This window comes from Hylaeus anthracinus, unplaced genomic scaffold, assembly GCF_026225885.1.
Source record: "Hylaeus anthracinus isolate JK02 unplaced genomic scaffold, UHH_iyHylAnth1.0_haploid 3, whole genome shotgun sequence".
NCBI lineage: Eukaryota > Metazoa > Arthropoda > Insecta > Hymenoptera > Colletidae > Hylaeus > Hylaeus anthracinus.
Window position 1 is genome coordinate 4,296,283 of NW_026535284.1, and position 12,281 is coordinate 4,308,563.

The 12,281-nt window shown below is 35.7% G+C and overlaps 1 long non-coding RNA gene across 2 annotated transcripts in view; it reads right to left on the bottom strand.

Annotated features, from left to right (window-relative positions):
• Window positions 1-277: 277 nt before the first annotated feature.
• Window positions 278-12,281, bottom strand: part of LOC128894435 (uncharacterized) — a 52,968-nt gene continuing 40,964 nt past the window's right edge. For both annotated transcript variants that reach the window (XR_008461544.1, XR_008461545.1), the window contains 3 exons: window positions 2,347-2,557; window positions 2,009-2,213; window positions 278-856 (listed from right to left, as the gene is read on the bottom strand). This is a non-coding gene — a long non-coding RNA (uncharacterized LOC128894435). The remainder of the gene's footprint in view (window positions 857-2,008; window positions 2,214-2,346; window positions 2,558-12,281) is intronic.

Consider the following 12,281-nt stretch of genomic DNA (forward strand, 5'->3'; position numbering starts at 1 on the left):
TATATAAACTAGGACTAGAGCCCTTTTTCGGATCGTCCTAGGTAGGCTTCTTCGTTTAATAAATTGGATTATTATATTAACAAAAATAAAATACGCAAATATATAGAATAAAATATATAAACTGGGAAACTTGCAAACAGTGTATAAATGATATTAATTTTCGAAATATAACACAAATGTCGTTTGAAAAGCATGTTTATGGTCGAGCTATACGTAGCGGATTATACGGAATGTCGGATTATTGGACGCTGGATTGTCGATATGTATGAAGACTGTCTACTGTATGAAGAAACTATTTTATTTTTACGAACAAAGAATAAAATTCCATTGCAAACAACTCAATAGTTACAGTAAGAGTGCGCACGTCGACTGTTTTAATAAGCATTAAGCGAATAGATGAAGCCTAAAGGTAGAATGTCCAATATCGAGACCCTCATCGTACGGCAATTTATGTGACGATCATACGAGTATGTATTGTAGCAATTAGTGACTAAGTTCCGCACGTAGCACACTAGAGTACCGAGACCTTAAAGCCTATAACCTCTTAGGTCTGAGGACCGCTGAACTGTGTTATCCTTTTCCCAGCGCTACTCAAACAGGGGCGCGATGATTGTAATAACTAGCCCTCTCGTCGTTATACAAGCCATCGAGGACGGGTACTCCAAACCTCGTTCAACTCGCCTTCAGCAGCGTTAGGGACGTTTCCCGTGGGTTATTTCTTACAGGTGAAGTTTAATGTAACGATGTCACGGGTTTGCCCTGGGCCAAGGATTTATTCTCTATTATACCATGGCTCTTCTTTAACACGTTGACCCACGTCACCCAGAGATAGGTTACAGGACTTTTCATCGAAGAACTAGAAAAATTAATTCCATAGCTGAGCCAATAAGAAAATAAATCTGAATAGGATTCTGGATAGGATAAGAAAGTAAATTGGATAGGACGTTAACAAATTAAATACTACGGAAAATGCTAAATTATCTAATCTCCAATAGTCTCGAGATAAAATTATAACTTTGTAGAAATTTTCACGAATTTAACTTAGCAAGTTCGAAAATCGACAAACATGCGTTGTCATATATTTGATTCCCTAACAACACTTGACTGTTTATCGTGACTCGTAACGATGTAAATACTGTAAATGATTACATCTAATGTCATTCTAGAAAATAATGGGACGTGTGAGACCCATTCGTCCGTAAAGGTTTAAGGTAGTCGTTTCGAGATAGTCACGTTAAAAAGTACAGCATTACTTGGTGACCGAAATTCAAAACACAAGCATTTTTGAATAACATTTGAATAACATTAGCCTAGATTTTTTTATACGTGAAAAATGGGCGTTCTTCAGGATTAAAACTTGCTTGAATCGTCGTCATTTTGCGATAAAATTATTTCTTTAAAATTGTGGCTCGATAGCATTTAGATGATTTAATATATTATTCAAAAATTGCTTCATCTTTTTAATTTCGATTAACCCAGCTCCGAGGTAGAGCGATCACCGCGGAATACTCATGTAAGCAACGACAAAGTCGCAACTGCATTAATTTAAGATATTTTTAAATAAAAAAATTACAACGCATGCACTAAGAAATGTTCTTTCAAGTACCCTAAAACTTATTATCAGAAAATTGTCCGTTTGTCACCAAAAAATTCACAAATATGCACTCTTTTCGTACCATCTTGGATAGGCTTCCCCCTTAAATAAATTTAGTTACTATATTATCTATAATCGTTCTGTTTAAATTACCATCTTCGCTTCGACCGAATTTTAAATACAGTCCAACAACAAGGCAGAGCCAAAGTACCGAGCATGGCAGACTATCGAAATTTTGCCGCGTAAGGACAATCGACGTTTACAACGAAAAATCATCCTCGATCTTGACGTTTAAGGATAATACGAGCAACTATCGCGAAAGTGATTAGCAGGGAGCTATTTTTGTGGCTCATCTCGCAATGAAAAGTCGATCGGTCGGGAGGAGAGGATCAACACCTCTTTTTCGAAACGTACCAGCCCATCCCTAGGCGGTGGAGTTCGATGAGCGCTTGCGCTCCAACGCTAGGTATAAGAGCTTGATCGGCGTTCGTAACCACTTCAGTCCACCCCGTGGTACCGGTGTCGCTATCACTGTAGCGTTCACGCTGCAGCGTTTGTCCCTTGTTGGAAAAGTTTCCAATAACTTGACTCCGCCGACAATGTTGTTTCTCGCGTTTCACTGACGAACCACGAACAGAACGTGGAAGTGAGTGGGTGAAGGCGGTGCGACGAACGTAGAAAGTGGAGGAGAGACAGAGAGAGAGAAAGATCGTACAACAGAGAAAAAGAACAGCTTTGCCTCCCTTGCTCACCTTCCTGACACGACAGGACAGCGTCGTCAACGTCAGCACCGACGTCGGTATCCTGGACGATCAGAGTACGTTCGCATTCAACGAATTGTTCGCATTTCGTCGCAGCTTCCCATTCTTTGCTTCCTTCCGTTTGCGGTAACCGCGACCAATTGAGACTTCACCGGAAATATTGTTCTCCGGAGATTTGTATCAACGGACAATCTGTCGCGATCTGAAACAGTAAATACAATTGATCGAATTGTGATTTCTCGATGTTTTATATGTATTGGAATTCTACAAAGTGTAGGTATTCGAGTCGAGAATTTCTCTACGCTTCCGTTCACTCGATTGAAGGCATTTCACGTATCGAGTAAATTCATTGCGATTTATTAGCGTCGAAATGATTATGGTATTTCAATCACGGGCTGATTCAAAGTTGCGAAATAACTTTCTATTTCGAGTATCATTCGTCCCTACTCGCTGCGTAACGGATAATTAATTTCACGAGTGTAGCTTAATCGCAGCTTTCGAGTGGAGATAAAAGTGCTTTGAGTTTCGTTTCCCTTTTGCGAAATTGCGGTGTGCAAGGTTCATCTAAACGTGCCAGTGACTTTGAGTTTGAACTTTAAAAAGTAATTGTTCCCGATAGAATGCGCGACAAAGGGTAGCATGTTTCGAATACCATACCTTTTCATTCGATTACAAAAATTAGTTTAATATAGACCGTGTAGCGAGACGATTTCATGAAATTTTGTACGTATGATTAGCAGCATTGGTATAACAGATTTTTTGTTATTTATGTATACGAGTAACTCTATAACCGTACTCTATAACATCAAATAATTAAAACCGCAACCTTTTTGTTTTTAGTGGTCAGTTAGTGGCACTCCATTAGCTTTGATTTCCTCTCACATTCGTTTCTGCATAGTAAAAATTAATTTTGAAGTTGCAGTAGGTTAAATATTATTTTGTTCAGTCATAATTGTTTTTATCGACCAATATTCTGCACAGCCATAATTAAGTTTTTCAACTCTTCTCTGTTTCGTACGTTATGATTTTCAATTTTTATCCCACCTCATAAATGTTCAATGGAGGTTCATATCTGGTGATTGAGAGGGTTTATCTAAGGGGGTGTATGGGGTTGTTTTGAAACATTGTATAGTAATCGTTCCTTCACTTTATTAGCGGTGTGCTTGAGGCAGTTATCTCGTTGTATCATAAATGAGTTCCCAAGAATAAATTTTTCTCGTTTTGATATAATTTGTCTTGAAATTGTTTTAATAAAATATTCAAATAAACATTTTAGACTATTACATCATCAATAAAATTCAGTTTACCGATCCCATTCGCATTTATACATCCCCACGCTAAAAACACTGTTATCGCCCTGTTTCACTTTCGGCCCCAAATATTTAATTTCTATTTGTTTATTAGATTTTCCCCGTACGTACGCTTGTTCGTCCGATTGGAACAGATTAAATTTGCTCGCATTCCTGAACAGAGCAGAATTCCAAAAGCTCGATTCTTTATACACGTGTGTTTTCGCAAAGTGTGTTCGTCGTTGTTTATCTATTCGCATTATTTTTTAGCATTTATAATACTTCGATGAGTTTGAGATGTTATAACGTAATCGATTTGAATCGTTTGAACTAACTATGGAAAAATAATTATTTGGTTTCTCGCTAATTTTTCTTAAAATGCTACTGCTACTGTGGCCCGATTCCAATTACGTTTCGTCTTCGATTTTTACAACAATTTGTTTCTTTATATCGATTTATTATACGTTCAATTGCAGAGCGAAATTTCTCAACTGTATTTCCTATTTATGTCAGGGAATGCTCTTCTTTGCCCAACTTAATAATTAATTTTCTGAATGACGTTTTCATTCTGCTTTATATTTCCAAAATCCATTATCTCTCATGCTCGCTAGAGCAGAATAAACGCAGGAAATCCACTCGAAGTACGTACTACCTTTGTTTGTTTATAGTACTTTGAAATTCTTCGTAGTATACGGAAACTTACTGGACCCGGACATTCATATAACGAATTTCAATTTACAAACCTCGTTAAAAAATTGTTGGAAAATAATTAAAGTTATCGAGGCCAATGGAATTGTTATAGATACATTGGAATTAGACATATGGAACATTTTCATCACGATATTATTTTGTTATATTAATTTATTTTTGTTATATAGCTTGTGAACAACCGAATTTTATAATTTCTTGGCAACTATATATTAATAAAACATTAATAAGGTAGATCATTATTAGACTGCGTATGTTTATGCAAAATCATATTTTCATGGATACAGAAGAACAATTGAAACATAAATGAAAGTATGGCTCACATCCTAAACGATTTAACATGTATATTATTGTTGATATATATTTTCATAGATTTGTCCAGATTATCATTTGGCATAAATGCATAAACATCCACAATCTACTAATTATTATTGAATGTTATACACCATTCAGTAGCAAGCTATCTTTATTATAGAGGACTTCTAATACCCCAATGACAATATCTTCATTAAAAAAGGAAACAAAGTACATGATATTTCTCATTACATCTGGCTAAGGTCTATTGCGGTGCAGTCTACCTGAATCAACGCGCCCCGCGGCCATTGTTGCCGTACCTCACCTACAGTATTAGAGCATCCGCGAATTAAACAAATATAATCAAAAAGGGAAAGAATACAGAATGGGGACAGATTTTTATATCAAATAATTTCCAACTGATAATTCCAAAAATAAAATGTTAGTTTCAAAAACAATCCCTTACAATTAAAACAGAAAAACAAAATCGAAGTTCGTCGCTTGAATGATTCTAGAAATATTAATCCCTGTAATTCAGTTATAAAACTATATTTTAATGATCTGATCATTTGCTTTCGGATGATTCAACGTAAAGTTATCGCGTCAACCATGGAAAAAGGGGACAAATTCCACGTGACTGTTTCAATGAGAAAAGTTATTTAAAATGAACAACAAACATTGTATTCATTAATTTAATATGTCTACTACTATGCATAAAAATATTGGCGCTCCACAATTATTTGTTATGTGAAATAAAACTTCTAAAAATAAAATTTCTTGTTCTTTCGCGCCTACGATCATAGTTCCTTAAATGTAGCAGAACATGCAACTGTTTTATCACGAAATCTGGATGAATTGTTCGAAATACTTCTGTTAATGTTGTTAAATCCCGTTTCTAGAAATAGTACTTTTACTGACTGTGCGTTTACCAAATGTAAATTCATTAAATGCGAATAGCATGCACAATTTTCTTGATCTGTTTAGAGAATGCAGTAAACAAACCTCGATTGATATCCGAACGCGAGTGAGCGAATTTTATTTATAAGGACGCGAAGTCGTTACAAGAGGAAAATGTTTGCTTTAGAGGAGGACATAGTAGCGATGGAGAACTATCGACAGTACTATCGAGACCATCGATGGTCCTTCGCTATCAGAAACTCTATCGACATTTACTTGGACTTGAACTAAGTTTTCTATCAAAGTTTTCTATCGATACTATAAATTGACAACGACACCTAATGTACCAGGCTTACATTTATTCTTCACGTTCGTTTAACACGTTAACTGTCAGACTAATAGTCTCGAAAATTTCTACTGTGATTAAATTTTACTTACAGACTATTGGAACCTACATAATCAAACATTTATTGTGGTATTTATTTTGTAACTTCCTTGAGGTTCAAATGTTCCATTTAAATTTATTTTCTTTGACACTTAACTTTCGTAATTAATATTTTTACTCATTCAGTGAAAAGCACTGTCAACGTGGTATTTCTTTCTTCACATTAATTTCCATTTGCTTACGCATCTATCTTCATAGTTCTAGTCTGTTGGGGCCCACTGGCTTTCTAGCTCGGGTACCTCGGGATCGTTACACCCGTACTGTAGCTACGATCAAACATAGCTACAGCCACTGAGGGTTAACTATCCGAATGTCCAATAAATTATATAATTGCTACTTTAATTCAACGCAATAGCTTGACTTGATTTTTCAAATCTGGCAATGGAACGCGAGCTTGTGTTCGGCTCCAATTAATTATAAATTTCGGTACAGATTGAAATTGAAATTCGATTACACACTCCATGAACTCCAACGTAAGTGAACGATCGGTAGTTTCGAACTATCGATTTTGACAGATACGTCTCCGACGTAATGAATAAAGTCTCAGCTCGAGCAGTACGTGACGTGCTAGCCTTGCACGGTCGTACAATTTATTGTCAATGCATCGGAACGGGAAGAGACGCCATTGGCAACATTACTTTCCGAACATAATTAACAAAAATGATAAATTTAGATCGTACCTCTTCTAAACTTTAAAGGAATTACCGAATGTTAAATTCTCCTTTAAGTTTACATTATTTTTATTTAATTTCAGACAGTAGATTGTAGAATAATATTAGTAAAAAGAATATATTAGCTAATAAATTAGATAATAGATTCCAGAAAAACTAAACTCCTTTTCTATTGAATCAATTGTTTTCGAAAAGAAATATTGTTGAATATAGCTATGAATTTCACGGGTCCAAGTTGGATTCCCCCTTTCAGTTGTACATTAAATGATATAGTATAACGTAAAGAAATATTATTTTAAACAATCCACACGATGTTCATTCAGCGTGTAGAATACACAATTACATTCTGTTGTAACAGGTCCATACATACGCGTACGTAACAATTGTCATTATTTCATGGCATAGATATAGCGTTTAGCGTATCGGCGCAGGGAAAGAATGCTCGCACGTCTTTAAATGTAAACGATGGAGTTTTCAGTACTGCTTGCGTTTGATAATGTTCCATTATCGAACGTCAACAGACGTAACGTTTTCACCGTGTTCAACGATGCAGAAGTTTAGAACTCTGTCGGATGACGTAACGCCGGGGGCAAGATATATTTGAAAATGTTAAAACCAGCACAATTCGCGTTTCATGCAAAATATTACGTAGATAGAGCAGTTTCGGTGAAGTTGTGCCGAGCTTTATTAAGTGATCGCGGAGTAGTATTTCGGGTAACTGTAACCGCAGTTGGTTAATTTGTCGATAATGCGACTGATACTCACGCAGCATTCGGTTAATATTTGTTTGACATGTATAGCTCCGCTGAATGTACATATTTTATATGCGTAGCTCACCAACGGATCATCGGAATGAACATTATCGGAATGAACGTTATCGTTCCATGATATTATTGCATTTTGGAGCATACAATTTCGGAATAGGAGCACGGATTTGTCGAAGATTAAATTAAAGAAATAAACTTTCGTAAAAATCGGTGAAATTGAAACCAAACACTGGCAAGAAAAAAAAGTTTCAAAGCATTAGCAACAATCGTGAGCATCTTCCGTTCACATAGAAGAGTAACGGAAACAAGAAACATCTCATTCTTTCGCTAAAAGAAAAGAACGCTGCATACAGAAATTCTGAAAAAGTTGAAACACTGGCAGAATAATATTATTTAGTTAATGGAAAAATATGTTACACTGTATATTAAAGAAAAGGCTGAGCTCTGTCGCCAAAAATCGATAGGTCTTTCTGTTGTTTTCTTCTCGTTAATTTTCATTAGTATTTACTCGTCTATATTTTCTGTTTATAATGAAATAAAGATCGTTTTTCCAAGATTTCCATTACTAACTATACGTAAAATAATAGTGGTCCGGTGCTACTCAGGCAAAACTACAGACAAGAGAAATAAGAAATGGCAGGCAATGAGGAGGGGGGGGGGGGGGGGGTTGGGTACCTGAGAGACATACAATTGTCGTCTCTTCTTCACGAAGGTCTCGTATTCGTCCGTTACTTCGAGAAAATTGATAACTGAGAAATGAAACGTAAAATAATATTCAACCTCAGAAACAATAATTCTCCTAGAGGAAACTCCATTTCTGTTCTCTCCATTTCTGTCATGCAATTTAAAAACATTCCTATTAAAATGATACTCGAGCTATACTACATTTCCAACCAAATATTCTTCTTAGCATACTTCCCATCTATAATAAATGGAAGTCTGCCAAAGTGCATCGCCTTTTCGAAATCATCCAAACCCCCCATCGACCCCAAAAACTACAGACACATCAATCTCCTTAGCCTACTAGGCAAAGTACTAGAGATGATTATTCGCTTCCAGCTCACGCCTTTCCTCCGAAGTAACGACAGTCTTTCACACGATCAGTTTGGATTTTATCCGAACCATCGGATACATTTCCTCCGGATGGACGCGCTTTTTTAAACGAAATTGCTAGACGTAGAAATTAATTCTCTGCCTTTCTACATTAAACTTATCATTAGACTGCGGATCTTTATGGAAAATAAAATCTTCGCAAACGTGCCTACAAAAATTGAACCTAAGTAGGAATTTATTTTATTCTGCAAATATTATAACACGAACTTTACTTTCAGTCTTGTTTATATTCTTGCATATTTTTTGCATTTTGTAGTTTCTTGCGCATTCAAATTTCCTATAAATGCTTAAAGATCCGCAGTCTACTTATCATTCATTTACAATTAAAATCCATACAACTTTTCATCTTTTCTCTGTCACGCATTACAAGGTGACATATATAGTTGGAAAACTAAACGTTGATACAATCTTTGAGTTTTATTACTATTGAACGTAATAAGATTTAAACTAGAGTTACAAATAATTGATTGTAAAGGCATAGAATTAATTTTTCACACTCAATAATTGTCAAGTATTCTTGTAATCTGTAAGAACAACGATATGCAAAAATTTGTTACCTACTCAACTTTGTATCCGTAAATACATTGCAACGGCTATCAGGTTGAGACTTAGATTATGTATATAAATTTATTGTAATGGAGATGATATTGAGGATTCAGAAAGTTGGTAATCTAACGTAACAAAATGGCAAGTAATTATTTGTACTTAATGAAGATGAGTTCAACGCTTGTGAATTAATTTCTACACTTAAGTCACCGTTTGAAACTGACCTTTGTCGGAAGTTGTTTTTCGATTCCAATATCCAAAAGGACAACCTTGAGTATCGATACACTTATTTGTTCTATTCCCAAATGAAAGTTCCACTCTCTCGAAAGTTTGCCCGCTACATATTTTGTTGGCAGACATCCATAATCCGATCCTTCATACTTCAAGGAGTTGGGTTCTTCCTTAAAACTTTATCTTTTATAAAGTCCCAAAATAACAAATGTAACAGCGTTAAATTTGAAGACCTTTGTGGGAAGGGACCTTCTTTCTGTTCATATCCGGCGACCGGAAAACACGTTATTCAATGTTCCTCAAACTCAGCGGCACATAATGAATAGAAGAAGGATTATCCTGTTGAAATCTCATCCATATTCTGATTGCAAGCAAAATGTTTTCCAAACGAAAACGTAGCTCATTAATTATAAAATGTTCGTAGCGTTCTCCTGTTAGCGTATCGTTTAGAATGTAATCTTTTATTCTTACCACTTTCAAGACAATTTCATGATTCTTTTTGGAGCCAAAGCAATTGACGCATATTTTTGAAATTCGCTAGATTCATTTGTACATGTATGTACAAGATACTGTCGAATTTACAAATGCCCTGATTAATTTGTTGAGAAGTTGCGTACAATATTCCACGTCACGTCAAGCGGAATGGGTTCAGAATGTGAACGCGATTGAATTCACCCTGGTGGTTGGAATGAATGAAAAATGATTTTGTTTTATTAATTATGAATAGACTGCGGATCTTTATGCATTTATAGGAAATTTGAATGCGCAAGAAACTACAAAATGCAAACAATATGCAAGAATATAAAAAAGATTGAAAGTAAAGTTCATGCTATAATATGTGCAGAATAAAATAAATTCCTATTTAGGGTCAATTTTCGTAGGGACTTTCGCGAAGATTTTATTTTGCATAAAGATCCGCAGTCTAATTATGAATGCGGTTATAACGCAATCTACGTGAATAATATAAAGCGTTCAAAATGATTGTGAACATAAGAAACACCTCCAAAAGCATCATAATGATTTTTTTTATTTTCGAAAAGACAAGAACGTTCCGCAGGCAACGAAATATCTGCGTTAATTAAGAATCAATTAGTAAACAGTATCAAGGCGATTATCAACTTGGAATGGTTAGCAAAAATTAGCAAAGTCGATATATGGGTGTCGCGCGAATTAACGGAGAAAAATTTGATGGACCGAGTTTCTGCCCGCGATTCTCTATTGAAGCGCACCGAAATCGATTCATTTTTAAAGCGGATAGTTACAGTCGATGAAAAACGGATTATGTGTAATAACGTCGAGCGAAAGAGATTACGTTGTAAGCGTGATAAAGTTCCTTTAACCAGAGTAAAAGTCAATTTACATCCGAGGAAGATATGGTATGCATTTGCTGGAGCTGGAGGAGAATTCCTTTATTGTGAATTGTCACCTGAAAACCGGACCATTAATTCGAAGAAATACTGTTCGCGACTAAGTGAATTAAAGCGAGCAATCGACCAAAACGCGACCTGAATTAGGTAACACAAAAGAGCATTGCGTCCCATCCAGACGAAAAATTGGACGAACTTTTCCGTCAACCCAATATTATAGTAATCAGCAAAGTTTAGATGATATCTTTTGTTTGTTGCTCAAGGTCTTTAAAATTTTTCTACCAAAGATGTAAGATGTAAGAAGATAACATTGCATTCTATGTACAGTAAATCAAAACTACATGAAAGATACTGTATTTTGTGCAGTCGAGCCGGCTCTTCGTTCTCCGCTATACTCCATTACCAGCGCTTGCCGATTAGTGGAATAGGGTGACTGCGAGCGGCCCACGCGCAGCTTGTACGGTCCTATTCTACTTCTAATCTATGCTAATTAGATGTTAAGCTGAATATAAGTGAATATAACTGACAAGGAAATCCCCTACCCGGAAATTTCGAAAATTATGAAACTTTGGGGATACGTTGAGCATATGTATGTAATATCCAGCTCAGTTTAATGGGCTGAAACCGACCCACCAAAGTTCGTATGTTTTCCAGTTTACTTTGTAACTCGCAAACTGCAAGAGACGGAAACAAAGTTTTCGAACAAAAATTACTTCTAATTAGATCTAGAAACTGATGAAAGATTTACTAATTATTCGAAACATTAGAAAAATGTCACGAACAAAAGTAGTAATATAGATAGTTTAGATAATTACAAAACGGTATAATTCATTAATAATACTGTTACGGAAACGTAATGAGAAATATCAAAATTTCAATTCCTGTTAGCATATTAAATTTATGTAAAAGAAATTGTCAGTTGAACTTGGCAGATGAATTGATATATTAGGCTGTTTCAAAAGCTGTCAAAAACAAGAATTATTGCAGACGTAACACCTTGCAAGTTCAATATTTGCGTGGGTCGTAAATATCTACAAGTTTCTATTCTCCTGGATATGTATTATGCTTTTCTTGTTTGAGTTATGGAACTTATTTGCTTGTTTGTTGAGCTCCAATGCTATCGCTATTCTGTCAGATACCTTAACCTTAAACTATCAAGAACACAATGCTTCTTCTCTGCTCCTGTTATAGCATTTCCGTTAATGCGGTGAAATCTTTCGCGGCACGGTTTTAGTGAGTTTTACTGAACCGTATCGCATTCCTCGGAACATTTCACAGTAAACAACGGCACGAGGAACAAACGAACGTGATGTACCTTTTCACGAAACAGAGCACCACTGCTGCGCCTAACTTTGTTCAGATAGTGAAAATAACGAAATGAAAACATTTTGTCGCTAATGGCGCCCGTCAACAATAGATTTCCTTGAATTCTGATACAAAAACGGCACCTTTGATTATCGACAATTCATTTATTGGTTTCTCTTGCACAGATGACAATGGTGGTACTAATAAAATTTCATGAAAATACCAAGCAGATGAATCGATATATTAGGCTGTCTCAAAAGCTGTTTTATGTCAATTATTTGTTGAGTTGTCAT